General features: G+C 28.2%; 1 pseudogene across 1 annotated transcript; it reads right to left on the bottom strand.

Annotated features, from left to right (window-relative positions):
- Window positions 1–2,916: 2,916 nt before the first annotated feature.
- On the bottom strand, window positions 2,917–2,997 carry BDBG_17461 (annotated as a pseudogene). Its single transcript has one exon. The product of its transcript is annotated as a tRNA-OTHER (tRNA).
- Window positions 2,998–10,476: the final 7,479 nt, after the last annotated feature.

The raw sequence follows: 10,476 nt of genomic DNA, 5'->3' as shown, positions 1-10,476 counted from the left end.
ATCTTCTCTCAGAATACTAGCAGATTCATGTAGATAAACTGTCAGTTCTGTGAACTATATTTAATATATAATGAAGAAAGTTTGAATTCCTGATAATATCATTTAGTCTGATAAATGTATCTATTATCTTTCAAATGATGATGAATATAATTCTTCATAAACAGAATGAAATCTCATATCTTGTATATCTTGATAACATTCTAGTCTTTTTAAACTCATATAATGAATATCTGAAGTATCTTGATAAAGTGCTTATAACTCTGACAGAGTATAAGCTCTATACTAAATTAATAAAGTGTATATTTAAAATAGAAGAGTTGAAGTTTATAGAATATATAGTGAGTGATGACTGTATACATCTCATTTCAGAGAAATTGAATATTATAGTGAATTAATCACAGCTGAGAAATGTACATTATATATAATAGTTTCTTGAATTAATCTTATATTACTGCAGATTTATCAAGAATTTTATATAAATATCTGCATCACTCTCAGATCTCTTAAGAGAAATGAATATAAATTTATAAAAGAAGAAGTTTTATTCAATCATCTGAAATACTGTGTGTGAAGAGGCTTTTCTCACACTGAGAAAATGTATAATAATATTCTCAGTACTTATTCAATCAGATTATGATAAATCTTTTTACATTGAGATAAATACATCTGAATGAGCTATCAGAGATACTCTTCTATAGATGAGTAAGAATAGCAAGCTGCACCTGATAATATATAATGATAGAAAACTATCAGATGCTGAGCTTAATTACTCAGTGTATAAAAAGAAATTGCTAGTGATTAAGCATGCACTGATGTTATGAAATAGATATATTGATAATAAGTATATAACAACAGTAATTATAGATTATAAAAGTCTTATCTATCTATAATTAATGATGAAATCTTTCAAATACTTAGTATGTTGAATCTCAGAGTTTCAAGTATATAATTTTAATATCAAATACTAAAAGAGATCAGATACTGTAATATCTGATATAATCAGTTATAGATCTGATTTCATAAGTAAGAGTTCTATAAATCAGATATAAGAGAAGTTTATATTAAATGCACTGAGAGAATGCAGGGAATCAGAATGAGTGAATACAATAATCTCTTACTTAAAGAACAGTAAGATATTGAATAATAAGTATTTTATAAAAGTAGTAGAAGAGATGCTTGTGAACTTTAAGCTGAGAAAATTGAAAAATAATGTTATACTTTACTGTGATCTAGAATATGTGAAAGCTCTCTATCTAGAATATTTATTTAGACATGAGTTGATGACTTACATGTACAAGAAATTTGATCACTTAGAAACCTCTGAACTCATGAGTATACTTGAATCAAGAGTGTACTGACTAAGTATGACTGAGAACATTCAGATATACACTCACAAGTGCCTGAATTGTCAGGTTATAAAAGAATTTAGAAAAGAGTTAGAATGTGAGAAAGTACAATTATTATTATTATTATTATTCTTCAATTATAGATGTATACAGTCAGAGACTATGATATCTACCTAAGAACTTTTAGTTCTCAGAGTTTTTCCTATATCTGTAAAGTTAACTATTATACATTCATCAATTTCAGATATGCAAAATCAGAAAATTCCAGCTCAGAATATAAAAACTGTTTACAAATTGCAGTATTTTAACATCTTCTAATACTTTGAAACTATTTGATAATATCATGACAAAAGAAAAGAGAACACAGTCTTAAAGATAGACACACTATTATTATTATTATTCTTCAATTATAGATGTATGCAGTCAGAGACTATGATATCTATCTGAGAACTTTTAGTTCTCAGGGTTTTTTCTATATCTGTAAAGTTAACTATTATACATTCATCAATTTCAGATATGTAAAATCAGAAAATTCCAGCTCAGAATATAAAAACTGTTTACAAATTACAGTGTTTTAACATCATCTCATACTTTGAAATTATTTGATAATATTATGATAAAGGAAAAGAGAACACAGTCTTAAAGATAGACACATTAAATAGATAGACAGAAAGAAATTGAAAGAAAAAGATAAAATAAAGAAAAACTGTAATAAAACAAATTATTAAAAGATAGTATATAGCTGTTTTAACAGACTATATCTGGTTGATTTCCTCCTCTTCATATTCAGATAATTCTGAATTTAGCCATTTTCTTATAGCTGCTTGAGTTTCTGATAGAAAGTCTATTAAGTATTTAATTCCTGTCTCAGTTGAGAATAAGAATCTCATATTTAATTGACTACAGGCGCTAGCCACCCGCAGGATGCATCTTAAGCTAATTACATTTAACCCCCTATAATTAATTGACCACCGTGTTCATTCTCTCAGGCCAGCCACTAATTTCCAGGGGTATTAGTTAGTGGCTGTCACCGCTCACTTGATGATGTACACATCAAGCTTTCAGTTGCTGATCTCGGCCTTATTAGATGCTCATAGGCCTATCAATCAGCTGTCATGGCCTCACTCTGTATTAGAGACTAATCATAGGCTTGATGACTGCAGTTCTCTCTGCCAGTATTAGAGCTTGGCAGGGAGCTTGCAGGCTCTAGCCTATCAGAGTGCCCTGCCTAGGGCCTTAGATACACATCTAGGCCTGCTAGTGCAGGTGGTTTTCAAAATCATTCTCTGTATTTAAGAGGAAGCTAGGCTCTGATGATGGCCCTAGTTAGAGACTCACTTAAGTAGTGTATAATCACTACATTAGGCTTGGCTCTATATTGTTAGAACCTCGACGGGTGCACAGTAGAATAGTGAGACATTGACACCTCATGCTGGCCCTGATAAGTGTTCACAGAATCTCACTTAACTAGTGACTTGGCTTGCAGTAGAGAGTTCTATCTCACATCAAGCCTTACTAATTAAGCTCAGCCTCTATTACATGAGGGCTTTCATGGGTAAGAAGTGACAGATGCCAGTGATGAGATTCGAACCCATGCACCTTTAATGTGTGCAGCCTTGGTTACCAGTCTTACCAACTGGGCCACGCTGGCATAGACACACTAAATAGATAGATAGAAAAGAATTAAAAGAAAAAGATAAAGTAAAGAGAGACTGTAATAAAACAAATTATTAAAAGATAGTATATAACTGTTTTAACAGATTATATCTGATTAATTTTCTTCTCTTCATATTCAGATATTTCTGAATTCAGTTATTTTCTTATAACTGCTTAAGTTTCTGATAGAAAGTCTATTAAGTATTTAATTCCTGTCTCAGTTGAGAATAAGAATCTTATATTTAATTAATTTAAATTATACTTCTCTTTCAATCTGACTCTGAGACTATTGTATAATACACAGTGTATTATAATATACTTAGAATTCTCATTTACATTGTAGAATGAGCATTCTATTAAATTAAATCTATCATCAAATCTTTGTATATAAGATTTAAAATAGTCATATTCTAGTTTCAGCTGTATTATAGATGAGATTATTTTCTTTCTATATTTAATTAAACAGGATTTTCACTTGAGTTTTATTTCAAATCTTGAATAATGTATACTCTTCTTTTATTTCTGCCAGCTTTCATTTCACTTGTCTAAATAAGATTCTTTTATTTTTCTCTTTATAAAAGACTAGGACATAATTTTTTGAATAGATCTGCTTAATTCTGAACTCTTTTTTACAGCTGAATCAGCTATTTCATTGTCATAAATATTTATATGACTAGAAACTTAGTGCAGATGAATTATCAGCTTTGATATTCTTCTCTTTTGAATTTTTAAATCAGAGTTTAAGATCAGTTGAAGATTCATTTGATTATTATAAATCTGACTATTTCTAAGTCTTTTTAAAGCAGCTTGACTATCAGAGAATATTCATATCTCTTTTAAACTATTTCCTCTTTTATAAGATTTTATTTTAATAAGTTTGAAAGCTTTCACTATTGCAAATAGTTCAGTATCAAAGACTTTAGATTCACAGTCTAAATTTCAGAAGTCTGAGATAAAATTAATATTATCTTCAGTATAAGTAATATCTGTGTCTAATCTATTCAAATTCTCATTTTTGAAGTCATCTGAATAAATCAGAATAGAGTCTTCTATATTAATTGCAGAAATTCTCTTCAAATGCTGTTTATATTCTTTCTTCTTAGATAGTTCACTTATTTATAAGTCTATAAGAGATTCAAGCTTTTCTCTTCAGAGAGATATCTTCTCATGATCAACTTTTTCAATATTTAATGAAGAAAATTGATTTTTAATCAGTGAGCATATTCTGTACAGTTGAGAAGACATTTTCTTTGAAGAATTATTTTCATTTCAATCAAGAAATCTATTTCAATCCAGTTCATTTCCAGAGTTAATTAATGAAAATGAAGAAGAGACTCTTTCTCTGATTATATAATTTGAGCTCATCTTTATAACTCTCAGAGTATAATTTATACAGATCTGTTCAAATCTAATTGTAGAAGGAAGAATTGAAGCTTCAATTTTCATTACTTTAATAGAAGATGATTTGAATGCTTTCAGAATTCTTCTCAAAACTCTGTTTTGCAGACTTTGAAAGAGTTCAGTGAAATTCTCTTGATTATTTCATCAAACTTGAACTTCATAATCAGCTACTGAGATAATACAGACTATATATAACTGTCTCATAGCCTGGAAGAATAGATCTCTCTCTGTATTTAATAGTCTGATTATATTATTTAATAGTCTTTCTGTCTTGACAGTTCTTTGTTAAATGTGATATTTAAAATTTAACTTGAAGTTTAATCATACTTCTAATCATTTGATATTTAGACTGAGTTTAATCTCTCTATTTAAAAGAGTTAGAGATAGTTCTTTCTCATTGAATCTAGAAAAGAAATGAATTGACTCAGTTTTATTTATATTAAATTGAATTTAATTGATATCTACTCTAACAAAGATTTTCTTTGCAGCTTTTTCAATTACTTTCAAATTCTCTTTGATAGTTTTTAAGCTATAGACTAGATTAATATCATTCACATAACTCAGAGATTACACTATTATCATATTTCTATTTTTGAATAGATATGCAGTGTATATTGCAAATAAAATGAGTGAGATTGAAGATTCTTACAGTACTTCTATTTTTATCTCAGTCTTGTCTTATTTCATTCCATCAAAGAAAAGTTGTATGATTATTTTAAATATAAAATAGTTAACTTATTTTATTAGAGAAAGTGACAGTTTTAATATCTTCAAAGTCTGAATTAACTTTGACTTTGAAACATAATCAAATACTTCTTTTATATCAATAAAAACTGCAGTTAAGACCAGATCTTTATACTTTGCTATTTGAATATCATGAATAACTGAGAGAACAGTGTCAAATGCAGAACATTGTTTTCTATCTCTCATTTATTCACTGAATAAAAGAGAAGTACTAATAGAGCTTATAAAAGATAGTTGAGTAGCTATTATCTTTTCTAAAACCTTTTCTAGACAGTTCAATAGAGATATTACTCTATATGACTTAAAAATTGAAGTTTTTCTACTAGGTTTTACAAGAATCACTTCAGTGACTTCTCTTCAGCATTCAGAATGATATTCATTTTTCAAGAGATTGAAAAAGAGCTCAAAATACTTATTTTTTAAGTAGAAGTATGTTTTTTGAATAATCAAGTGATTAATTGAATCAGCCCTGCAACTGTTTTAACTGAACTTGAGAAGATAGCTGACTCTAATTCATCTTGTGTAAGATCAGGTCATTCTGAGTCATTTTTATTAATATAGTTAAGAAGTGATATATTCTCTTCCTCTGAATCTGAATCTGATGAGTTTTGAAAGAGAGTTCTTATAAAAGCTTGACATTTTTTCTTAAAAGAGTTTGCTGTATATGATTCATTCTGAAACTCATATTCTAAGACTGAAAGCTTTGCTACATTTCTTGTTTTAGTATAGTTAAAAGCTTTAAAAACTTTCTTTTCTTATGCTTCTTCAAGAAATTTATTTCAGCAGTCTGTTTTAGCTCTTTTAATATCTGAAAAATATTCATTTCTGACAGCTTTGAACTCTTTATCAGAAATTACATCATTCTTTCAATCTGTTCTAGCAGTAGCTAATTATTTTCTTTTAGATATGATATTCTCATTTTATCAAGGTTTTGAATACTCAGAAGACTTTCTCTTTGAAATATTATCTTTAACACTTGTTAGAATAATAGATGTAATGAGCTTTACTCTATTCTTAAGTATTTCATTTGAGATATCTTGACCAGGATTTCAATATAGCTCACTCTGTCTTTCAGATTTTAACAGTTTTATACTTTCTTCAACTGCCTTTCAATCAGCTTTTTCAAAGTTAAACTGATTAGAGAGAAGAGGATTTTCACTCATTTATTCTTTACTCATTTCAATATCAAATTGAATAATCTTATAACCTGATTCTGATGTCTCATTTGAATCAATAAATCAGTTTACAAGTCTTTGTTCTATTAGATTTTGTGACATGAAAATTAGATCTATAATAGATTTCTGCTTCATGCCTTTTCTAAAGAATGTTTATTGATCAGACTTGTTAACTAAATCTATTGAATGCTCAAAGATCTATTTAATTCAATTATCAGCTCTTACTGCTCTTTTGCATTCTGAATTTCATCAGAGATGATGTGCATTGAAATCTTCTGTAATTATAGAGTTTCTTAATGAAGTTATGTTCAGAAATCCTCTATTAATTATTCAGATATTATTATTTTTCTTCAATGACTTTTTATTATAGATATTTATGAGCTGTATAGTATCAAACTTATTCTCTTTATCTATAATATCACTCACCAGAATATCAGAGTCAGACATGATATTAAATCTTAGATTAAATTGATATCTTGATCTCTTTCTTTTATAGATCACTACTCTTTACTTTATCTCAGACTTTTGAGATAGAAAGCAGTAGTAGCTTGAATGAGAAATAACATAGTTTTACTCAGTATCAAAATTCGGCTTCTGAAGCAGTATAAAATCAACTTTTTATTCAAATGCAATTTGAAGATAAGAATAAATGCAATTTGAGTTTCTATTCACATTATCTTGAATAAATGTGATTTTTGAAGAGTTTTTAAACTTTTTTTATTGTTTTTGTTGTATATTTATACTAAAAGAGAGTAGAGTAGAATCTAATCACTATTATCAGATAGTAGATTATAACTATTCTGAAAAGTAGAAATCTCAACTGCTTGCATTATATCTAGTTTATTATCAGAGTCATTTCTCAATTCTCTAATCTTAACAGAAGTTTGAGAATTCAAATTCTGTTTACATTTAGCTTGAGAATTGAAGTTTGAAGATTTAGATAGTTGAGAGTTTCTTCTTTTTAAGCTTGTAGTTGTGAGTTTACTGACTTGACTATTCTCTTCAGTTCTAGATTTACTTTGAGCTTCATCTTTTCTTCAGTTCTTTTGAGTTCTTGAAGTAAACATACATTCTTTTGAGCTAGATGCATGTTTTTCTTTGCAATTAGAGTATTTAAGCAGAGTGAGTTGACATATTTCACCTCTTTTTGAGCATGTTTCACATTTATGCTCACTAGTTTTGGAGAAAGTACAACATCAGATAGAATGTATGATACAACTGTTTAAATGATGAGAAGTGAACCTCATAGACATATTACTGTGAATATTAAATGAAAATTATTGAATAATCACTGCTATTGACTACACTACTGACTGATCAGTCATAAAAGCAGTTTCAGAAGTGACAGAGAAGATGATGATGAAGTTTCTACATAATGAGATCTATATCAACTATGAAATGCTGTATGAGATTCTAACTGATAATGATGTGAACCTTGTAGAAGAAGTGATGAGGCATTTCATAAGTCAGTTACAGATAAGACATTATAGAACAATGTTATATCACTCACAGATAAATAGAAAAGTGAAACACTTAAATGAAATCTTGAACAACATGCTGATGAAATATCTAGTGAGTAAGTCTATGAGACTATGAGATGAATATCTTGAACAGAAACTATTAGTCACACAGATTTGACAGTATGCAGTCTTCAAGTGTTCACTATTCTATCTGTTGTATGAATTGCATTCATGCATTCTGAACTTTGAAGAATGCTTTAGAAAAGATGAGAAAGAAAACAGTGATTATGAATGCATCAGTTGTGAATACAGCAGAAATAATAGTTGTAGATACAATAGTTGTGAATACAGCAGTTATAAACATGAAATCAAGATTGAAAGAGATTAGCCATGCACATGCAAAAGCTAATAAGTTACTCCTGAATTAAGCAATTCAATCAAAAAGAATATGAGACTCACTAGTTAAGAAATTAAGTCTTAAGATGAAAACATGAGTTCTTATATACAATGAGAGTTCTGAGAAGTTTCAATCTAGATGATTTGAGCTCTATAAAATACTCAAATCACATTCTCTGAGAATATATGCATTGAAGAAATCAGAGAGATGAGTCTTATACAACTTAATAAATGATTTATATCTTATAAAAGTAAAGATGTAAGACCTGAGTGAATTATAATCATCTGCAGCACTATTATCAGTATTGAAAAAGAAGAGACTTATAATTGAAAAGTTTCACAAAGTAAGAGAAATTATAGACACTTATAAATTAGATGATCTCACTTATTCTGATCTTTTCATAATTATAAGAAAAGAATAAGAAGTAATAAAGAAATCAGATGAATATCATGCTTTAATAAGTAATGAGACTGTAGCTGATCATATAATAATGTGCTGCAGACAGTAGATGTAATATAATAAAGAGCAGTCTCAAAGTAGTAGACTTGTATATGAGTCAGATTGCAGAAGAAAAAGAAATTCAGAATTGAATTTAACTGTTTATATCAGTTTAATTACAGAGATAACAGAGAATGAATCATCTGAAACATCTGCAGATGTGTGAGACTAAGTTATTTTAATCTCTGAGAATGCTCAGAGATCAGATGAGATTAGTTTTAATAAGTTATTCACTGTAGTGATCTGAGTGAATGAAGAGAGACAGTATAATGTATGAGACAGAATTATAAAAGATGAAAGCTGCTGAATCTAGTCACTGAACACTGTACTATATAGAGATTGTATAAGAGTAGTAGCTAGCAGACAAAGAAAAAGTATAAGAAAAGAGAAGAGATAATAAATTAATTACTAACTGTAAGAGTCAGCTGTAAAAAGATAAATATTATTATATATATCTCATTCATTTTCATATGTCACATGTTTAATCTATTTTCAATACCATATTATCTGAAAAAATGCTAAAAATAAAGAAAATCTCAAAACTTGAGATCTGCAAGAGATTCAAGGGCTGTAAAGCTGCTCTTATAACAATATTACACATGTCTTCAATTCCTTTACTGCTCTGTGTATGACATTAATGTCATTTATTACAAGATTGACTGAAATATCAATATAGAAATGTGTATATCTGTGTGTAGAAAAATTGAAGAAGAGTGTGAGATCTGCAGAATCAGAAGTCAAGACAGAGAGAGTGAAGATGAAAGAAATAAAAGAAGAAGAGAGTATAGAACTGAATGAATAATAATAAGAGTCATCTGAAACTGAATATTTATAACTCAGTATACACACAATCTTCTCTACAGAGAAAAGAGAGAAAGTAATAAGAGAAGCTTAAAAGTGAAAGAAGATAGTCTTGATAATATTATCATCTTTGATTAAAATGATCTCTGATGCTGAAGTAACTAAGAACTATTATTAGTGTATAAAACTGTAAAAGCAGAAATAATAATTACTGAATAAACATCTACTGCTCTTAGAATTGTATATATAATTACAACATGTATAAGGCTTCTCAGAAAGAGAGAGAGAGATACAGAGAAATACAAAAAGCAGAATACAGTATATGAACAGCTTATTCTCATAATAACATTTCAGACAAGATATATAAGTCTCATATCTATAAGTGTAAAAAAGTATAATATCTGTATTTCTGTTTCTGAAAACACAGATATTCTTTGTCTGTATCATGAAGTCAGATGATAAATATCAGAGAATAGACTGATACAGATTAATTATTCTGAAGATATTTATCAGAGTGAATATATCTATAATATTGAATTTAATAATTATAAAAAGTTTCTTAGTATCTGTGAATATTATAACTTTATATATAATAAAACTCATAATGATTTTCTCTAAGAATAGAAAAATCAGTGTCAGAAAGAAAAGATGAAAAAGAAAAAGACTTATAATTTTAATACTGTTAAGAGAGAGAGTGATTCTCTGATATAAATAAATAATTATCTTATTATAAATATTTAAAATAAATATAATAATTAATGTCTGTGACTGAGCTTCAGATAGTTATATTATATACAGTTTTTATATAATAAATTGTTTTAGAAGTTAATAAGAAGAGTAGAAGTATATATACTGAAAAATATAATTTATTAAGTCTATACAATATCTTCTTGAAATGAGAAGAGCTGATAATGAAAGCAGAGACAGCAGAAGCAGAGAGAGTAGAGTAGCAGGGTAAGAGTTATAGAAACAGAGATAGAAGAAGTGAGAGACTAGAC

The sequence above is a fragment of the Blastomyces gilchristii genome (assembly GCF_000003855.2).
Source record: "Blastomyces gilchristii SLH14081 genomic scaffold supercont1.15, whole genome shotgun sequence".
In the NCBI taxonomy this organism is placed as follows: domain Eukaryota; kingdom Fungi; phylum Ascomycota; class Eurotiomycetes; order Onygenales; family Ajellomycetaceae; genus Blastomyces; species Blastomyces gilchristii.
The sequence above is the reverse complement of the archived record's forward strand: the minus strand, read 5'-3'. Positions and strand labels throughout refer to the sequence as shown.